Raw genomic sequence first — 15,684 nt, forward strand, 5'->3', positions numbered from 1 at the left:
TAAGTAAGTCTCCAATAAATCTACGTATCTAAGAAAAAGTCACTGTATATAATGCGTCAAACAAGGCCAATAAACATGTTGCGCAATCAGATTCACAGAATCCTTGATCCTGGCCCCATTCCATGCACTCCCCCCGATGTATCGCGCGCGACGGAAGGCGGCGCGCTTGCTCCTCACTTTTCTCCCTTGCGCACACAAGACTGAGCCACCATCGTCGGCTCACCCATTCCCCCCACCCCCCACACGCTTTCACTCGCACATACAGCATGCGGCGCGGGGTCACGATGTTGTCGCACTTGGACTTTATGCGGAACATGAGGGCGACGGCGACGGCAGAAATGCGTCTAGAGTGTCCATATAATTGCTATCGCAGTAATATAATAAGAGTATCCGGCAACTGAAGCGTCCCATGGCCCATTACTTTCCGCAAAAGAAGTAACAAAATAGAACTTTCAACATGCGACAATTCGCTGCACCGCAGCAACGCTTCTTTTTTCCTTTTGTGGGGAGGGGGCACCCTAATGAAAAAAAAAAAAACCGCAAAGTATGTTGGTCGCAATCGAATGCCTACTTTGGGCAACTAATATGGCTATTAAAGGAATATCGAAGAAAACACGAGACACTTGGTCCACCAAGAGCCATGCGCATACTGCTCGGTATCCTACACCGGCGAGACAACTTTCTGGAGAGGTTGCGCTCAAGCGAACGCGGTGCAACCCGTCGAGTCCCCACAGTGATGGCGGCTAGCGACGACAGTTTCTTTTTCTCGTCTGCTAGCTAGAAAGCGTCCAAAGCTCTGCCAGGCGAAAATGCACTCGTCTAGAGAAAACCGAACGCGCACCGAAGTGCGCCGCGCGGTGGTCGGGGCAACACGAGAAAAACGCATGCGCTCTGGCTGGTTCTGGCAGTGCGCGGGTAGGGCAGCGAGAACAAAAAAATTGAAAAGGCTCAATGTGTCCTCGCGATTAAAAGTCAAAGTAGAAAAAATAAGAACGTAGTTACTTTGGCTGACTTTAGTGTCTTCACTGGATGCTTTGGCGCAGGTGAAAAAAATTATTGATATTTTTTATGTGACATGACGGCATGAATGAACCACCACAACGCTTCGTCTCATCGGGCCTCGCTGCGGGCTTTGTGAACTTGTCTGATAGTGTGTTGGTTTGGCTTGTCTCGTTGTATGGCCTGATGTACGACTTTGGAAAAGTCAATGCACCTTTGGCGTCAAATATTTATGGGAGCATTAAACTTACAAAGTTCCGCAATTGACAATCTAAAGCACACGTTTGGAAATGTCAATGCACTTTTCACATCAAAAGTTTATGAGAACTTTATACCCATAAAGTTTCGAAATTGATATCCATGTGCTCCGTAAATTCCATGATAAAGTGTAGATTCCGCGGCCTCCGCGAGATGCCGCGGCGAGCCCATTCGCCATCAAAACATCCTTGAAACTTCGTGCTCGCATAGGGCTGCTTGCGTTATGTGAACCCCGGACCGTTGCATGGGCGTTGCCGCAAGATTGAGCCAAAGTTCGTAATTTTCGCGGTGAAATGGCCTTTCGAGCGCGAAAAAGACGCTCTAGACAAAATCCAGAATGATTTCCGGCGCTGGGGATTGCTTAGGTCGGCGGTGCATGGACAGCACGAAAAAATTGCGGGGGGGGGGGGGCTGAAGCCCCATAAGCCCCCCCCTGGCTACGCCTCTGATGTGTGTATGTATATATATATATATATATATATAAATGTTGTGCAGGATTGCTCGTTAGCAGCACGTGATCATGCAGCAGCTGACGGGCCTTCGATGCGTTTCGCCCTGGTAGTGCGGTCGTCTTTGTGGTTCTAGAGCTGCGCTGGCATTGCCCAAGAAGAGGATGTATCGGCATGGTGCAGAATTGCAGAGTGGGGGCGCTCCCCCCCACCATTCTATTCCCACTTCATTCCTTCAGAGTTGTGGTTTATGTGATTCCAGTCCTTTTAACTCGTCGGAGTTTTGACAGTTGGACCATTCCCACTCTTTGAGTGGTCAAACTAATCTACTCCAATCCTCCAATTACAGTTACGCCGTAATTATACTCCGCCTACTTATAAAATTAACGATACTGCCATTATTTCCACTAACTCTTTTAAGTATCTTGGCATTAACCTTGCAGGCGACTTGTCATGGTCTTGCCACATTAACCACATAATAAATTCATCTAATCGAGCAGTTGGGTATCTCTGTCGTAACCTGCGCATGACACCTTCTTTCTTAAAATTAGTAGCTTATAAAAAATTTGTGCGACCTCAACTTGAATACGCTTGCGCAATATCTGACCCCCATCAGTCTAACCTTACACTCTAAAAACTAGGAAGGGTATCGCAGGAGTGAAGCTGCCGGTTCACTCTTCAAAGCGTCGTTTTACTCTCGCAAAATGTCGAGGAGAGTGAAATGCATTGTTCACTCTGTCACCAAGGAGAGAGTGAAATGTGCTTTTCACTCTCTCCTTCAGAGAGAGAGAGTGAAAAGACTCTTGCGACAATAGAAAAGAGAGACTCTTGCGGCAATAGAAAACAAAACGTAGCGTAATCTTCTGCTTCAACTGTAGGTGGCTGGCCCCGAACATGGCAATGTATCATTCATGCACGCTGAGCAAAGAACACATCGTTTTGCTTCTAAGAGAACAGGCCGCCGCAGTTCAAAGGAACGCGTAGCGAGCGCTCTACTTTTTCACTCGGAATTGCTCCACCGCGCGCGCGCGCGCTCAAGATCGCGGAACAACACAGCACCGGAGAAAGGTGATCCCTCCGCCGAGCAGCACAGCAGCAGCAGAGGCCAGCCAAGGCAGATCGTATGTCAGCCATCTCGCGTCGCCACGAAAACACGACAGTCGTTCATCATGCCTTGGATATAACAGCAAATCCTCCGCGGTAAGTGAATTCTAACTTAGGTGCACATTGTCCGTATATGTCATGCTATCGCCAGGAAGTCGTCGCTGCGCTTAGCCGACGCGATTGACAAAGGACTAGGCATACGCGCCGTGTCTCTCGATGCCAATCGAAAAAGCCAGTCGTCGCGATAACTGCATGTGATTTTATCACTTTGCCATTGTCCGTAAGAGCTTTAAAAATCGCAAACGCTGCCAGAACTATGGTATGTTCAATAAGACGCCAGGCGAGAGGACGCTTAAAATGGTTAGTTCACCAGCCCGTGATTCCGAGCCTATGCGGAGCGTGATTAGCGTGCGTTTTATGTGTTTGAATTTATTCAGTTTGGCAGTCTACTGTGTACGGAACGCTGTTGAACTAAGGAATCACATAACAGAAGGCGTCATTTTGCTGGCAGCATGGTTTTTTTTATAAATAAACCGCGCGCTTGACGGTGTCTCGCGCAGGGGGAATCTGCGACCACTGAAGTTACGTGCAGTACCAGTGCTAGTTAGAAACTTTGCCGCAGGCATTCAGCTGCATGCTGCAACAGGTCAGTTGGGCGCGTTATCTTGAACTTACTGAAAACGCATTAGGAATCCATGTTTTATGCTGAAGAAAGTATAAACCCCATATAAGCGATCTTGCGCGCGGCAGCTACAAGCGACGCGACGGAGATGGCTGTCGCGTTCGCTCGTCGTCTACAAGTCGTACTCCGTGCGAGCGACGATTTTGAGCGACGCCTCCCCGGTGTTGCCGGCATGAGGGCTGCAGTCACGCGTGACGCGTGCTTTAGTAATTTACGTTGATGTATTTTACTATAAAAAGTAGCATAAAATATTTCCGGAGGTCTTGCAGTACGTTCTTATCCTTGCACGTATAAAAATTGAATCATTTCCTCGTTCCGCGCGACAATCGGTAGTATTTGAGCGATGTATGTACATCCAGTTCCGGCTTCGCGCTATTGGCTAGTCGCTCATAGCACTTCTGGGCGACGAGCGACGATTTCTAGATTTCCAGAACCGAGCCATCTGTTCAAGCGACGGCCCGTTTTGTCGCTCGAAGCCGTCGCTCGTCGCCGTCGCGCACTAAATCGCTCTCACAGTGTTTATCCCTAAGACTGAACTGTTTTTGCTCATGTTGAAGTGGTGTGATTATAGGTCTGGTTTTGTCTCCTGTTGCGGTTTTCGTGCACGGTGCGAAACTGAAACGATGCTTATGTCTACGAACTCGGTGAATTGTCGAGCAGCTAGTTACGCATCGGCATCGAATATAACGGCTGCTGTGTGGAATTACAATTGCAGGGGCACTTTGCATACGCTTATTGTTTTGGACATGCCTGTGCATTTGCTAATATGAGTTGGCGTGTCAGAGTTATGTCATATGAACAGCTAAATCAGCCTTCCTCTGGGGGTTACAAGCGTAATGTGTGCATTTTGCTATAGCATGGCATATCAAGATGTGTTTATCGCTTGAATATTTTTAGTAGAGAAATAAAATATCAAAATAAAATGTTGCTTTAATTCCGTGTTACCAGTCTGTCGTACACAGAACAATAGGTTGGTGTAATAAACTAATAACTGCGGTTTAACTGCAACTTTTACATGCCTACAAGAATCTAAAATGCTAGATTTCAAACTGCAGCAGTAGTCGGGTCTGTCAAAAATGAACTCCACTGCGCACCTCATGCATGAAAATAAGTTCATGCCTTTTAGTAAGCTTAGATGCAGGCCGCAGTGAACTTGTTAGTATTGAAATGTGGGTAAGCTTGCCATAACAAGCCTTGTTGCCCTTTTTTATAGGCACATCCATATATCCATTGAGCTGAAGGACAATATTTTCATCCCTACTGAGCATCATGTTTGCAGCTATAATCCTCAAATTATGGCTTCAGCAGTGGCACAACCAGGGATGGTGCGGGGGGGGGGGGGGGGGGAGCACACTGGACACGTGCTTAGGATGTGTCACAAGTGGTGTTTGCGATACACCAGACTCATGACAGACCTATGACGTCTGAAAATGACCAATATTCTATTCATTAGCAGGAGTATTCTAACATTCATGAAAAACAAGGATGAACTGTGGTTTATTTGTTTTTTTGCTTAAATCTAAAAATTGAAGTTAGTTTAGCAGTTGACTGTTGCAGTCATTTCGATGTTTTGCATGCATTTCACTAGGAAGACTAAGAGCTAAGACTTTTTTATTGCCGTGGCCTTGACTGTCTTGATGATGTTTTGCACCATGCCCTTGTGTTGACTTTTGCATACGATATTTTTCAGGCACCCGCTTTATATAACACAAGAAGGCAGCTGCAAGGACACGAGGATGTGAAAGAGCCAGTGCAGCGCGACTTCACGTAGTGCAGAGGAGCCGATGCAAAAAAATCAAAATACATTGGCATGTTATTTGGACAAGAAAACTAGTATGTGGCTATATTGGGTGTACCTTTTGACCAAATGTCAACAAAATCAAGATACAGTATGTTACACGAAGATGAAAATTCTCACGTGCTCCAGGCAGTCATCTTAACATGGTATATTTATGTAATGTCTCTGATTGGAAAGTCAAATCAAGTATGCTCTCTGGAGACAAACACATAGCAGCAAGTGTCATTGAAAAGTTAAAAATGCGTTTTAAGAAAGCTGATTAGTTCTGAGAAGTGACTGCTTTTTGTCTTGCCTCTCAACAGATATATCCATGTGATAAAAAATAGTGGTACAATGAAATTGCATACTTGCTTAGCGACATGATACATACTTGCAATGAGCACGGTGCCTGTGTTTACTATAGAAAGCAACAGCCCATGCTTGGTTAGGTTAGGCCCACTACAACGTGCAGGCATGGGTGATTGGCGCTTTTTTTATTTCTTTGTCGTGAGGTTTATTGACGTGCGTGTAGGTGCAGTGGCACGCAGTATGGCTAGTACAAAAAAAAGGGGGGGGGGCAGATATATGTAGCTCACTGTACACGACACAGGGCAAAGGAAATCCGTGTTCAGCAACTATGTTAAATGCCATGTACGTAAATTTTACAACGCTACTCGTTCGAAGCGCGCACAGGTGCATATTGAAGAAAAGTTTCCAGGGTAGATAATTTAGTTCGTAATTTACACTAATTTTGCTCTAACCACGAGACATAATAATTTGAATGTACTGCACGGAAAAACCTAGAGCGAATTAAATTGTGTGTCAGCTTCGTGTGTATACATATAGTCTTTCCTATGCATTAGGTCTTTTGCGTAATGCATTAACAGTTGACAGCCTATCTTATGATGTGTACTCTGTTTACATTACAGTTGTTTATTAGTTTACTCGTTTGTTTTGCGACTGATGAAATGCCGGCATATATATATTTTCAACATTTGACATAACCCTGTATGTTTTGCAGGGACAACCCAGGACGTGCATTTCTCAGCACCCAGTCAACTGCCAAAAGTGACTCAAACACAGGCCACCAGTAGGTGGACATCAGTTGCAATTTCACATTATGCAGTTGGCGGCTGCCTTGTACGGAGGATTTTTTTTTTTTAATGAGATGGTGATGTCGTTCTAATGTACATTTTGACCACAAAGGTGCGATCATGTCTCACAGAGGCATATATGGTTGCTATTCTCTGCGAGGGACGTGTTCTCGTGTTCGTGAAGCATTTGTGTTTGGCAGTAGTGTCGCCCAATGAGTCGGATATAAACACTAACTCGCCACTGCCGGCAAGTAGTTGCGAGAAACGCATTATGACGCTGTAAAGTTATTTCAATAATTCGAAGGAAAGTTTTGCAGCAGGAAAAAAGGTTGCTATTCCAGGTAAACATGTCTTTTTCTCACAGGTTATTTAGCCAAACTGTGGATGCATGAAATTCGTGACTTATGAATAGATTTTAATTTATTCTTTAGTAATGCTTCTAAAAGAGACTAGAAATAGCATGTGACTACCTCTGCAATCAGCAGACCATACATTTACAGTCATAAGTGGCAGTTCCATGCAGTCTCGCACTTTATATAACCTTTCCTTTCAGGAACATTGGAACTGGTGGCTGCGTTTTCAGAAGGAGAAGTGCACTTGACACTGTATATGTATGTGTGAATTCGGTTTTCTTTGTATGTGTCGGCTCACTGACAAACAGTGCAAAAATCTGTTGTACCATGAGCCTGACGACGCCTTCTGCTGCTAGAAATGCGGCACTTCGTATTTTATAGTACTGCATGACATTTAAATCAAAGCTTCCACATAAAATGATCAAGAAAACTAACCGCTGTTATAGCTGTTTTCCTCAAAGAACGCTTGTCCTTTATGGGCTATGTTAATCTGAGCTCTCCACCGATGTTTCAGTAGTATTATCCCTTAGTGAGTGAGAGATTGGGGGCAATTAATCGTGTTAGTGTTTAAGTGGTGTCCTAATTATGTGTATTTGCTCCAACAAAGTTGTCTAGATTACTTTATTGTGTAGTGTAAAGCTTATGAAACCATCAGCAACTACTGAGTTGCTAACACGCATATGGATTTGTCACTATACAGGTGGAACTCGGCTGTACCACTGCAGTGCTGCGGAAATTGCCTTCACCAGCGGCTTTGCAACAGCTGTTTCGCAGCATGTTGGTATGTGTTAATTTATAATTATGTTCGGATGGGCTAGTATTATGAACCACTGCTACTCTGTATTGCGACAGATCCATATGATAAGGGATGTAATGGGCACAGCGAAAACCTTTGAATTTTTTACTATGGTACATAAACAGGCTCTCCTTTTCGTCACTGGAGCAGGAGAGAAGGGCATGCAGGCACTCCTGAATGTACATATATTTCAAAACATAAGAGAGACATACACACACACACACACACACACACACACAATTAAACTAAAGGCAGGGACGTTCCATCTTTCATCTTGAATTGAATTGTGCAGCGCAAAAATACAACACAGACCACAGAGAAGCACACATGTTAACAGGTTTGATACACACGTTAGTTCAACAGATTTGATACTTCAAGTGTGCTATTTTACACAAGGGGGAAGGGAAAGGGGAGAAAATCTGAAAAAAAAAGTGGAGTGGAAAAAAAGGAATCGTGCCAAAAAGCATGAGAAGCATCGCGCAGCCAGGATCACCAGCAGGACATCTAAAAAGCACTCTGATAAAATTACATACAGGACAACCTTACGTATAGTTTGTTTCAATCAACTCAGATCACATGCAGCCATTACTGCAATCAAGTTGTTTCCTTATGTCATATGAGGGAATGATGTGGGCCCAAAAAACTGTTTAGAGCTGAAGGATTATGTTCCATTCTAGCCTCATTTCCTGCTTTTTTATCATATTGTTATGAGCTGCTTATGTTAGGGACAAAAAGTAAGAGTACGAACTGTTTCCCGATTCGCCATTCCACACAACATGTCTTTGTGACTATATGTACATGCAGATGATCCATAGTTGAAAATATTCAGTACAGTAGAATCTCATTACAAGATGCACTTGGTTGTAAGAGACATCTGAAAATGGTTTGGTTGGTTTTCCGATGTTTGCCACGTTAACAATACTGTATACGAGAGACACCTTTGTTACTAAGGATGACTTTTTAAGTATTCACTACTTCGAAGGGACACAACCCAGACACATTCACTTTGTGCACCTTGTGTGCTCCGAAGGGCGTAAAGATCACGCAATCCTTACACAAGTCAATCGCGCATGTCTCTTTTAGCATGAACCAGAAAAGGAGGGCAACGAGGACAGTGCAGGGCAGAAAGTGTCGGCAGTTGAAGCTGACGAGCGTCTAAGAGCACCTCAAAGGTACTGCGAGCAACAAGGCTTGCAAAGTGAAGTGTTTAAATTCCAGAAGTTGGGAAGGAAGCTAACACAATCTACAGTCACTAAAAAGCTGTGAATGTCTTCTTTAAAGGGCCCCTAAACCACCGAGGTTGAAATTTAGTTGCGGTGTTGCAGTTCTACACAATAAGGCAATGAACCGGTAGCCACGAGAATTTTTCGAAACGGTGCAGTAATAGTGGAGCTACGTGTGTTTGATTATCAAAAAGTAGTCCCCACTCATTTTACTCTTTCATCTGGTACACGCCATATGGACAGTATCGTCTTTTCCTTGCCTAGTACACCTCCAAATGTTACGGGACAGGCCAACACCAACGAGCACTGTTGCTGCCGCGCTGGCCCGTGGTCCTGCGAGGGGTGGCGCTAATACAACGGAACTGTATGGTGACTCGTGTTGAAGAGCCTCATAGGGAGACCCTTCCGTTGGCGTTTCTGTTCTTTGCCCCCATTGGCTGCCCACAATGGCATCGCGCGCAACGCGACGAGGAAGGAGTGTGTGTATTTGCTTGCAGGCCTTGCCGGCAGTCGTACATTTTCGTTCGACCAATCGACAGCACCGGAAACTGGTGACATCATCAGAGACAGCCTGGTGACGTCAGGACAAACTGGGAGGTGCAGGATAGGTCCAGAGAGGCGCACGGGGTCATTTTCTTCATATTGTGGTGCTCCGGCAGTGCTACGCACTCTGGCATTTGGCTTCGTCGATCGTGACGGCATTCTGATTTCGATACGCGTGTTTACTTGAAATGTTCAAAAAATGTCGAGAAGTGGTTTAGGGGCCCTTTAAGCCACCCTGAGCATTTATTCCTTCAGATATATCAAAACATACTTTAGTGATGATGCATAATAAATTGATCTAGTCTGGCTCCTCAGTGTCTCAAAATTTTTGGTTTCGAGAGACATGTTTCCCGTGCCTCTTGAATATCTTCTGATGAGGCTTTACTGTAATATACACAAACAATTGTGTAACTCCTTCTGCAAGTATTATTCATTAAGCCCGGTCACTTATGTGCAAAGCTTGTGGTTAAGTCTTGATGTCCGTACTTTTTAGAGCTATGTTTATTAATTCATGCTGTTCTTATTGATTCTTCGATGCAGGAGACAATGCCTACGAAATTATTAGCCCTGATCATGACAGCCCTCAAGGGGCAAACAACATCTCTGTTGCAGAAGTGAGCCCCATACCACTTGGAAGTTACCATGACAGATGACACGGCAGCAATAGATACAGAGACTGCCATGTCTACGGCAGCTGCAACAGTGTACAAGGCAAGCAGCAGCGCGGCAGCATCAGCAACAGTGTCAGAAGGAACCACACCAGGCCTGGTAGAGCAACATGTGTGCTATCACTGACTTTTTTTGTAGTAGATAAAACTCATTTGCTCAACATACAAAAGCTTTTCACCACGACTGTGAGCCAGTGTTATTGTGCAGCAAGTGCAAGACTAAGTTAGGTGTTATAACACAGTACAAGCATCACTTTAATATATGCAAATGCAAACATATTACAGTTGTTGCCTCCCCAGCCAGCCCACATAGTGACAACAATGTGGAACACATGGTGGGACACACCTCTCCCCCATTACAAGATAGTAGAGACTGTCAGTGTTGTTGCTAGATTGACTGGTCTTTGTGAGCAACTAGAAGGACAACACAGGTGTCATAAGATTGTTGTTGATGTTGTTGTTGAAGAGGTAAAAAAGAAGTTTGATGCAGCTGAAGTGCCAACTGATATTGAGCAAATCAAAAGCAACCACCTGAGAAAGCAACACTATCGAAATTTGGGTATCTATGTGCCGCCAACTCTGGTAAGAATGGCATAGGACAGAAGTGTGATGAAAATCACACAGACACTGCTGTTGCATCACTGGCCACAGTGAGCAGCGACTTGTAGGGCAAGAGAGTCAACTGAAACTAACATTATGATATAGTGTCATGCTCCCATGTGACCACTTTTCAAGTTATCTTGCAAGATACAGCTCAACCTCCAGAAACGAGACTGCAACTTGTCTGTAAAAAAGCTTTCACAAAAAATTATTCATAACACTATTAACATAGCAGTATCTTTTTTTTGTGTCGGTTCGAGGTTCCCGGCTGTCCATTAATGCAAAAATTGAGGAAAAAAAGAACATGTGTCGTACTTACACCTTTTTAACAAGTACGAGGGGGACAGAACTTTTCTAGTCATGCATCTTCATCATACTATCAAGCTTTTAAATGCCTTTTATAATTATTATCACCAGTTATATCTGAGTGCATTGTATGCATGTAGCAGGTGTAAAATCAGGTCAGTTGGATCAGATGCCTTATCTGCAAGCGAGCCCTATATTCAAGAAATTTGAATTAAAATAGTTACGTTAGAGACGCAGTCTTTCAGCACTTTATTGCCTGTGGTTTAAGCATTGCTCAATACTTTTGTGGGTGGCAATTTCAACCGGCACAGCACTGCGCTTTGCCACAGTCACATTTGTCTTCAAAGCGGTGTTTACCATTTGTGTTGGTCTGTTTGTGTATGCATAGAGCAAGTTTTTAATTTATATTTTCTGCATTCTTGTGCTTGCACTAAGCTTGTATAAGGCAGTTACAAAATGTGCGTCACTATAACGAACTGTTCTGTTGAGCTTACACTTGCAAATAATCGTGTTCAGATGGCCGCACTTCTATGCGGGTGCACTGCTAGCTTTGTGTATGTTCTCATGTTTGTATAAAGCTTATATAAGCTAGTTAGAAAATATATGTCACTAAGCATTGTGATATTCTTTAAAGAACTGCTTGGTTGGTTTTACACTTGTGAATTAGTATTGAGGCAGTGGTATTCCCATGTATGCCCACTGCTAGCTTTCTGTGTCCTCACGTGTTTGTATTAAGTTTCTACAAGGGAGTTACAGCATGTACGTCACTAAGCACTGTGATATTTTTTAAAGAACTGCTTTGTTGGTTTTACACCTGTGAGTAATAGTACTCGGGTGGCACTAGTCATGTGTAGGTACACAGGGACCATTTGTATACATTATGCTCATGTAAAGCAGTTACAAAGTGTATGTCACTAATTACTGTGATATTTGTTGAATTGCTGTAATGGTTTTACACATGTGAATAATAGTGGTCAGGACACAGTACTTGCGGTGTATAGTTGAATTTATACACTGCCAAGACATGGGCTGTATACATACCAAAAGAAATGTATGTCATTATATTGTTGTGATTATAACTGTTTGGATTTTATTAAACTGTAATAAAATTGTTTCTTGTATCTATTGAGGTATGGCAATTTGTCATGCAACCAAACTGAGGACCTGAACTTGTGCATACAAATAAACAGCTAATTTAAGAGTATACTGCTCATATTCTGCTAAACCAGTTTAACAAATCTTGTACTACAATGCTGGAAAAATGACAGAGCTGACTCGGATGTACAGAAAAAGTTCTGCACTGGCTGAAGGACTGCCCCACACTGGAGTTCGTAATGTTGCGTTTATTGGAGTAGAACAGAAAGTGCACTTCTATTAAAAATGCGACAGTCGGTGCAGAAACATAAGCCAGACGAGCGGATGTGGCACATTTTTTTCAGGGCCCTCCATGCCTACTACTGCATTTCTAGTCTTCCTGTGCTCTGCGTATAAGTCCCTGTTCAGCCAAGGTTTTTACTCCATGACAGTTGTTCTACTGGGTTCGTAGCAATATTGAAGAAAAAAATTCAATGGTTTTCAAGGACTTTCGAGGCCCCGACACAGTAACTTCAAGGACCTCGTGCAATGTGTGTAGTAGTTTGGACAGGCAATAACTTGTTCAAGAACACCGTTAACATTAATGCAAACAAAAGAAAACAAAACAAATCGCATTTCAGTGATTTCAAACATTTGAAAGACTGCTAATTTGCCTTTCGCCGCCCACCACTAAACACACACAAGGAAGCATTTCAAGAAAGCGCTCAAAGTTTTGCTGCAATAGCACAATTAACTACTTGGACCTGCAACATTTGCAGTTTTTGAATACTGTTTGGTTTGACAGTGTATGTGATGTCATCTGTTGCCTCGGCTTTTTTCACCATCAAATAAGCAATAGTCATTTCTAATTTCTTTTTATTGTGTCTGTCGCTCTCAGTTTACTCTTCACGGCTTCTCTTCGAATGCCTCAACTGTTGAGCTTCCTGCTTCTGCTCCTCCAAGCACATTTGTCGCCGGTTCCTTGTGCATAAAACTGGTATCTGCAGCTCCTTTGTAATTTCAACTTTAAGGATGTCGCTTTTCTTCTATTACCTCCAGAGACAATTTTCTGTGACATGCGAAAGAGTGTCACAGAAAGGAAAAAAAGCGCTTGGCAATGTCTGCTAAGTCTATCCAAGTGTACAAGTTTAAGGACTTTCCAGTACTTCTAAAAATTCAACGGTTTTCAATGCCTTGAAAATGGCATTTTAGAAATAAAGGATTTTCAAGGATCGCTACAAACCCTGGATTCTAGCACCTAAATAATTTTACAAGCTTATTTTGGCATGGAGTTAGGAAATTCATGCTTTCTAGCTAACGCTGCACTATCTCTGTACAGTGAAGCCACGAGAGCGCAACTATTTTGGAGTAAAGAAACATACTGAAAGCTTTTAATACCACTCTTCTTTTTTTCTATGGAGCTTCGTATTGCCTAGTTAAGCTTACGAATGTGCCTGGTTTTGGCGGGCGTTTCTTCGACATTTTCTGGAAGAAGCAGATGTCTAGCCCCCGTATTCAGAAATGTATCTTAATACAAAGCTCATGCTTGACTTGATATAAACGACGCCTGGTGCGAACGTCCCCCAAGACGCTCACTGCCTTTCTTTTGGTGCGTTCACGACTCTCGTCGTTTAGATCAAGTCAAGCATGGGCTTCAAGTTATGATGCATTTCTGCACATGGGGGTAAGCGTGCACAATTCCGGGCAACGCACTGTGCCATTGACACTGAGAGAAAACGGGGAAAACAGAGTTAACCACTTATGCTCCTAAACTTTCGCGTACCTGTGGTGTGCGTGTATCGTGGAAGAAGAAACAGCGCAAACACAAGGACGAAAAAAAGCATCAACCACACCAGCGCTTCGTGGTGTGGCATGTTTTTGCGTCGTCCTTGTGTTGCGCTGTTTCTTCTAAAATGCTCAACCTAGCTAGCCGGCAAGTCCATCCTGTGCATATATAAACTGAACACACGCATGAGTGTAGATGGTCTTCGAAGCTTTTAGAACGAGCACTGCCCCAGGATACGAGCAGTGCACGTGTAACAAGTGGACACATTAGTCATTTAAACATGCGTGCCAATGCATTTGACGCGGCTATCGGCATAAGCAGTCTCCAAATGCTGGAATGCATGCGCTTCAAAACGCTAACGATCGGCTGCTAATGCAGGACAACTGCTCACAGCGGACTGAACCAAACTCTAAACTAATGCACTTGAAAAGAACGCCTACACGGCAGCGTGAGGCACGTCGAAATGCCTGGTACTGGCGTCGCAGTTGCTCACCAGTATACGCGCGAATTAAATTCACATACGTGGATGGTTTGCGCAATACTTTGTATCCGCGTATTTTGGAGAACATGGACTGGAGAAGCACTCGATCATGAGCTGAACGGCACATTTGTTATTTTCCTGCGGTGACGACAAGCCGTGAATAGTTCTCACGTTATCGTCTACGTTGTCTTCCTTTGTTAGTCGTAGCAAGGAATGGAAATGATGCAAACGCACACGTATTCCAGTACACAACAGCACAGCACACTGCAGAGAAACCACACCCACCACAGCCGATTCATCAAATACGTTTGGTATATATATAACCTCTAAAAGAACACGACTGGGTGTGGCGGCGCTGTGGTGTAATGGTTATGATGTGTGTTTTGAATTGTACAAATGCGAGTGTACGCGGGTTCGAATCTACATGATGCATAGAGCATTGTGATTCTTGATAAGTATGTGATTCCCTTGACAACTGCATTCTAATTAGATTGTGTGACTCCTGATTCTGAAATTTGCGAAGATATTTGCAGATTAAGTGTCAATTCGCTTTTTTTTCTCCTCAGTGGCGTTCGTGACGCATACGCATAGGCCGCTTCAGTGCAGTCACGCCTCACGGTAGGCAGCAAATAGCCAGGAAAAAATGACTTTAAAATCTTGCATAACTTTGCTCACGCCTATTCTGAAGGCCGCTTGGAATCGGGCCAGTGTCTGAGGAGCCGCCTAGGGAACAGTATATCAGCGGCCCTAATTTGATCTGATTTCCTGCCTGCATGCGTGACCAGGACTTGGCTAAGAGGGTATTGGGAAGAGTACTAGCACTCTGTTCTGAAGGAGTACAAGCACTCTGTTTGGGGGAGTAGAAGTACTCGGTCTGGCGGTGTACTATTAACCCTGCGGGGAGAGTATTAGCACTCTGCGGAAGAGTACTAGCACTCCCTGTCGGAAGAGTATTATCACTCTGCGGAAGAGTACTAGCAATCCCTTGCGGTGGAGTAACAAAACTCTGTCAGGAGGAGTTGACCTACTCTCTCTCAAAGAGGGTCGATCTACTCTCGAAAAGAGAGTGAAATATGGGACAAGCAGCTACTCCCTCAAAGAGAGTGCCCGGCACTCCCTTAGTTTTTAGAGTGTATCTCAGCCCTTGAATCTGCTCAGAATCGTGCCACTAGCTTTATTCTTTCAAACTACGCGCGATACTCTAGCATATCCGCCTTGAAGTTGCAACTAAAACTTCCTTCTCTCTCTTCCCGTCGCCGAATTTCACGTCTCTGCCTTTATCACAGGTTTTTCTATTGTTCGCCCGGTGACAGCAAGCTCATCCTACCAGTTCGTCGAACACCCCGCACAGGCCATCCAAACAGCTTCATCCCGCATCGTTCCCGAACAACTACATTTCAGAAATCATTTTTTGTCCACACAGCTCGTGACTGGAATGACCTTCCCTGCGAATTAGCACTAATCCCTGATCCAGCCCATTTCAAGACTGCC

The 15,684-nt window shown here is 44.0% G+C and overlaps 1 long non-coding RNA gene across 2 annotated transcripts; it reads left to right on the top strand.

The window, feature by feature from the left end:
- The first annotated feature begins 4,993 nt into the window (after positions 1 to 4,993).
- LOC129382829 (uncharacterized) lies at positions 4,994 to 11,977 on the top strand. 2 transcript variants are annotated; one of them, XR_008610868.1, is made up of 3 exons: positions 4,994 to 6,359; positions 7,417 to 7,497; positions 9,819 to 11,977. It is a non-coding gene; the product is annotated as an uncharacterized lncRNA (long non-coding RNA). The 2 variants fall into 2 exon arrangements; XR_008610866.1 differs by having other exon boundaries at positions 4,994 to 7,497.
- The last annotated feature ends 3,707 nt before the right edge of the window (positions 11,978 to 15,684 follow it).

Source organism: Dermacentor andersoni, chromosome 6 (genome assembly GCF_023375885.2).
Source record: "Dermacentor andersoni chromosome 6, qqDerAnde1_hic_scaffold, whole genome shotgun sequence".
Taxonomy (NCBI): Eukaryota; Metazoa; Arthropoda; class Arachnida; order Ixodida; family Ixodidae; genus Dermacentor; species Dermacentor andersoni.